This window comes from Somniosus microcephalus, chromosome 2, assembly GCF_052327205.1.
Source record: "Somniosus microcephalus isolate GS21.2 chromosome 2, FLI_Smic_1.0, whole genome shotgun sequence".
NCBI lineage: Eukaryota > Metazoa > Chordata > Chondrichthyes > Squaliformes > Somniosidae > Somniosus > Somniosus microcephalus.
In genome coordinates, this window is record NC_140988.1 from 117,392,202 (window position 1) to 117,398,643 (window position 6,442).

The window sequence follows — 6,442 nt, forward strand, 5'->3', positions numbered from 1 at the left end:
ATATCACAGATTCAGTCTCTGCGGAAAACAGTTCACAGGTTCAATCTCTGTGCTGTAGTCGGTTCACGTTACTCATTCAATAGTCCTTTCATGGATTTAACAGCTTGAACTTCCGAACTGATTTGGCTCCGTTCGGAGGGACCACGTGTGTGATCTGGTAGAGGTGATAATGGTTCAGATGGGTCATCTTCTGTTTTTCCTTTTCCTTTTCTGCTTCTTGGAGACTCTCTGGGCTCCATTGTCAGCTGCCACAGCTGCCAGCTGCATGCGCAGTTCCTCCTTCTCTTCCTCCTGTTTCCGTCGTAGAGCCAGCTTCTCCCGATGTTCCGTAGACTTTTGGTGCTCCTCCATGATTTCTGCACTTTGGGAGTCGAAGTTACAAGCTGGGCAGGACAGGACATCGTAATATTTGGTGTCGTCCACCAGGTCATGGTAATATTCGGTGTCGTCCTGAGCTAGACCAGTGAGAGGGTCGTCTATTTCCTCCATACCCAGCTGGACGTTAGCCAGCTCTTGTTCCAAATCCAGACATCTTTCCTGAAGAGACTTCTTCATGTGTACCTCTGCATCCAGCTTTTTCTGGGCTTTCAGCAAGTTGTTTACTAGTGACCTCATTTGTGATTTTAATACTTCAACTTCCTTTGGAGATTGATTGATCGGGCTATGCAATCCCTCTACCGGAGCAGCTGTTTCAGCAGTCTGTTGTTCTACATTGACGTGAGTCAGCGTACTTTTGGCATCCAATGGCTGCTCTGTTGCAGTCGTTTCAGTCTGTGTCGTCACATCAGCCATCTCAATGACTTTTGAGAGCTCCGAACCCTTTTCCTTTGAAGATCGCAGCTCGTGTTCAAGTTTTTCCCATTTCAGAGTCTTGTCCCTCAGCATATGAAGGAGTTGGCTGACCGTTAACTCTTCTGACACCAGATTATGGCACGCACCTTCAGAACCTGAATCAGCTTTGATTCGTTCGGCCTCCTCGCGCAGATGGTTGGTGTGCTCCTGCTCCATTTTCTCCATCAGTTGCTTCTGTTGACTTTCCAGATTCTCCCACTCTGTGACAAAGAACTTTTTTATTTCATTCATCTCTTGCTCAAAACGGCGAATCATTTGTTCTAATTGCTGTTGTAGTTTGAAATGGAGTTGAGTTCGAGCCCAGTGTCCCTCAAAAATGTGCATATCAGTAGACTTGACAGACTCAGAATTCTCTGTTAAACTATGTTGTTGTTGCTCAGTGGAATTCTGTGCTGAAACTTTGTCTTTTGCACATGGGTTGGTCTTACCATCATCAGTTCCAGAGTCTGGGTTGATTATGTTCACCGAGTTCTCACTCGTTATTGTTTGTAGGAAATGCCAGTCGATATTCATTTTCCTAATCCACTCCCGTCCTAGTAGTGGAGGACCTCCTTCAGATAGCACATATAAGTCCATTATTTGACTTTCTTCGCCCTTGTGGACCACTGTGACCTCAATTTTCCCGATGGGGTACACTCTTTGCCCCGTGTATGTTTTCAATATGAGCTCCGTATCCTGTAGGGGAATATGTTGGAATAACCTTCCATAATCTTTCTTATTTATGACCGTCAATGCCGATCCAGTGTCCAATTCCAGTTTTACTTGGACTCCTTCTATCTGAAGAGTGACCCAAATTGTCTGGAGGTCTGCACCCTTACCAACGTTGAGTACCCTTAAGCTAGCCAGTTCAATACTGCTTAAGCCAGCCAGTTCATTACTGCTAGCGTCTGAATCGGACTCCTGTTCGGCCACCTTGTGTACTTTTGCGTATTTTCCTTGCGGTGACTTCTTGTTGCTGGTCTTCTTCCCTGACCTGCATACTCTAGCTATGTGTCCAAGCCTACCACAAGTTCTACATTCTTGGTTTTTAAACCAACACTGGTTCTGATCATGCGTTGTCTTTCCACAATGATAACATTTGCCAGAACTCACACCCAATTTGTGTGCACTGAGCTCCGGTGACCGTAGCTGCATTACTGCCGTGCCTCTCGCTGCGGCTTCGTGTGCTGCTGCCATAGTGACCGCCTTCTCAAGCGTCAGCTCATTCTCCTCGAGCAGTCGCTTTTGTGTATCCTGTTTAAATAAACCACACACAAATTTGTCTCGTAGTGCATCTGTCAGTCCCGTTCCAAACTGGCAATATTTCGCTAATTTACGCAATTCCAGCAAATATTCAGCATTGCTTTCATGCTGTAGCTGCCTTCTGTCGTAAAATTTAAATTGTTCCGCTAGCATCAGCGGCGTGGGGTTTAGATGATCTTTCAGGACAGTAACAATCTCATCGAACGTCTTATCCGCTGGTTCATCTGGTGATAACAGGTGTTTCAATTGCCCGTATGTCTTCGCACCCATTAAATTTAATAATTTTAGAGCTTTATCTTGGTCACGAATTTTATTGGCCTTACAATAATTTTTTACTCTTTCAACATATATGGCCCAATCTTCGAGGTCACTATCAAAGGTGCTAATATTCCCGTGTTTAGGCATTGTAGATTTGCAATTTCTCAGATTTTATTTTCTTTACTTGTTATCAAAGATGGCGGCTTCCCGCTCTTGCCGTCGTCCTCTGCCCACAAAATGGCGGTTTTCCCGCGCTTGGCGGTCTTCACCCGTCCCCCGACGCCGTCTCCCTTCAGCCCCCGAGTGCGGCCCTTATCTTCGCTGTGATCGCCCGAGTGCGGCCCTTATCAGCGGATGCGATCGATGGCCCGGCTGCGCCTCGCACTTGAAAGCGGCCCGGCCCTTATCAGTGCTTGCGATCGATGGCCCGGCTGCGCCTCGCACTCCAAAGCCCTTATCTCCCGATCGCGATCGATGGCCCGCGCTGTGCACCGCGGCTCTCGCGCCTTCAATTTCTGCAGCCGCTGCCCTTTCAGCCCGAGTGCGGCCCTTATCGGTGGTTGCGATCGATGGCCCGGCTGCGCCCCTCACTTCAAAGCGGCCCGGCCCTTATCTGCCGATCGCTATCGCCCTGTACCTCTGTCTTCCCCAGCCCTGTCTTCTACTCCGGTTCACAAGCTGATGGAGGCTTCAGGGTCCTAATGCCTGTCGCTTCCAGTGGGGTGGTGAGTGGTGAGGTTTGAAACCTCTCTTCAACCGCCGTGGAATAACTGCTGCAGGGTAAGAACCTGACTTGTCGCCAGTGTTAAGTCTGTGAATTATTTAGTTAATTAAGACACAGACTAATGAGTAACAATAAAAACAGGTCTTTACTGGTTGGAGGTAGGGACTATACTGAATACAAGATTACTGCACAGTGCTTATATACCGGTGTGTTCACCCCCGGTATTACGTCTACAGCAGCCTGAGAAAGTAGTACATCTCTTAAGGTGGAACAGGCTTAAGCTCTCTTAAGGTGGAACAGGTTACATACACAACAACTACCGCCACGATCTCCTGTGCCCACAGATCGTGACATCAGTCGAGCATGCAACGCCTCGGTAGCATCCCAGACTGGATATTGAGTGGCGCCCCCTGCCTTACTGCCAGCTGCTAGCAACGACAGGTTGAGGGGAGCATTTTGCAGTCGGGAAGGGACTGGGGGAGCGCTATTTAAAGGCGACCACTTCCTGCCTTTTTTTGTTGGTGACATTTTTGCACCACGCATTCTGAGTGCGAGAGAGAGACTTCTGGATATATTCAATGCTGTGTTGAGGAGTTTTGGGTACTGAGTAGCACTTTCCAGGTTCATTTTGATTTGATATTCCTTGCATCGATTTAGAAGAGACTATGGGGGCTGCACCCTGAGCTCTTTCCTTGGGCCTCTCCATTGTTCTTTCCAACAGATTTGATGTACAGGTCTCTCCAGGCCGAGATTCAAGGCTGCAATGAGCAGGGTGAGGATGGAAGCAAGCTCGACCCTCCCCTTTAAGAACTGGCTGGCGCCAGTGTGTCTGTGTTCTATTGCTGACTGGCATCACATGAGCTTCGCCAGCGCTCTGAGGTAGTGCCTTACTCCTCGGCATTAGCGCCTTAAGAGAGGTGTGTAGTGCCTGATTTAGCGCACCAATCACCTCCAGGGGCGATAGAAGCCAAGTTTGCAGTCGGAGGCGATAATTAGCGGCAGGCGCTAAACTTTTCGCCCGGCCGATAATTACGCCCCACATGGGGCGATACCGAATTTCTCCCCCTACGTCTTTGACCAAGCTTTTAAAAACCCGTCCGAGTATTGCCTCGGTGTCAAATTTTGTCTGATAACGGTCCTGTAAACTATCTTGGGACATTTTACTATGTTAAAGGCGCTATCTTCTTCTTCACATTGAGTGATTGACTGAACGCTTGATTCATCCTGGAGTTCCCTGGGTTCACTCCACTGGCACACGTACGATGGAGCAGGATGCCCTCCGGCCAACGGAAAGAGAAATCGGGCAGGGTGTTCAATGGCAGATCGATCCACTACTGTCCCTTATCGTCCACACTGAAGTTGAATTTTACCTCCAATGTTCTTTAAAACTGATGGTGCAAATAGAAAATACACAGGTAAGTAACAATTTAGTTGTACCTAGCAGTATTTGTTGCAAATTGACTATGTCAAATCAGCAGAGTAAGCAACATATGTAGGCTTATATACAATTATACTGAGAGCAGTACGAGCTGTGTTGGTGATGAAGGAGCTAGTATTTCTCCTGCCATTTTAACTGGGAACAGCAGTGATATAAATGGCATACATTTTCTGTTTAAACGGTGTACAGCTCCCACATGATACTTTTATCAGTGTCACCTTTGACTTTGTTTGTACTGTGCTAGAGTGTAGGGGCTAGATTTTCAGTTGCTTGCGCCAGCAGTTAGCGCCTTAAGAGAAGTGATTTTCGGGCGCTATTTGTGTAGCGCCCAGGCGCAGCGCAGTTTGCGCCCCGCCCCAAATTAAGTTGCCCGTTAGCGCCGGCGCAAAGTTTAGCGGCCGCCCAGATGCGCGCGCAGAAAATGACGTCACATCCTCGTGCAACGCCCTTTGGCCGCCCCGAATCCAAACTTCAGTCGGACCGCCCCATTCTGCGGCTGGCGTCCAGAGCGTTTGTAAAATGGAACGCAACACACCATGGGGAGCGCAAATTAAAGGGCACTCCTCCTGCACTATAAACGGCATTCTGCATGTGTTGTGTGGAAGGATCCAGTGTGTTGTTGTGAACGGTGTATTTATATCATCATCATCCTCCTCCTCCTCCTCCTCCTCCTCCTCCTCCTAACAAAACACATGCACCCTTCCCCTTTAAGAGCTCACTGGCACCAGAGTGTCTGCCGTGCGCTGCGCCAGAGCTCGGGCGCTGCGCTCTGCACCGCCGGCTTAGCGCCTAAAGATAATAGTGGAACGCCTCTTTTAGCGCTCCACCAACCTCTTAGGGCGAAGCCACTGAATTTCTGGCAACGGGGCGCTACTTTGGGGCGGGTGCTAACTTCGGGCGGGCGCTAAGGTTAGCGCCCCAAAACTGTCTATACTGAAAATCTAGCCCTAGGTGTCTTTATAGCACTCAAAATGCAACCTCTGGGCCATAATAAGAGTGCCTCACAGCATCAAAGCCTAATTGGCAGACAAAGCTGTATTTTTTTTAAAAGTCAGACTATAGTGGATTGCTTGCTATTCTAATATTCTCCACACACTAGCTGGATAAGAACAAATGACAGGTTGTCATTGTCTTCCCTTCTTTTATCATTTGATGATAAACCTGTTCGCCCACTGCAACAACTGCTTCCCAGCCCAAGTAATGAAACTGCAGTGCTTGCTATTGCTTTTAAAACTGCATCACCTCACAATAGTCGTCACAAAATAAATAACTCCAGTAATAACACAATAAATTTCAATTTGTGTGCTGCTTATAGTCACCCACAGTGCCATTCACTGCATTGCATCTGTGGATAATAGGAACTCTTTGTACATATTTTCACATATTTGTATTTTAAGAGGGCCGATTTTCCTCTTCATTGCTCAATTCCCAGGCATCATGAAGAGGAAATATGGGCGGGGAACCTTTGCAACAGGTCACCACCCCTGCTATGCTTCCATGGGATTTCCAAGGATCCCTCCATTAGGTAGGACTGGGCCTGCACCTACACTCGGAAACACTGGGAAGCAGATGAGCTAGGAGGGGATGTTCACAGCTCGCCCACCTCACTTTCCTCTGAGTGACCCTGTTGGTTGCCCAAACCGAGGGCACCCCATAAAAGCTGGCAGAAAGAGAGGGGTTTGCACTGGGATCTTACACGGACCAGAGGGTTAATGGGGGTCCTTGAGAATCCCAAAGCTAGAACATTTACGAAGGTAAGTCCTCCTCTTTGTTTTGCAGGATGATTTTTAACCTTGAAGCTGTCTGCAGACTGCCCCTCCCAACATAGATTTAGATGAAGCACCTATGTGACGTATCCTAATCTCATTGAGTTATATTTGGCCCCTACCTGGAACTGGAGGAATCTCAAGTGGTCTGGAGCCTATTCC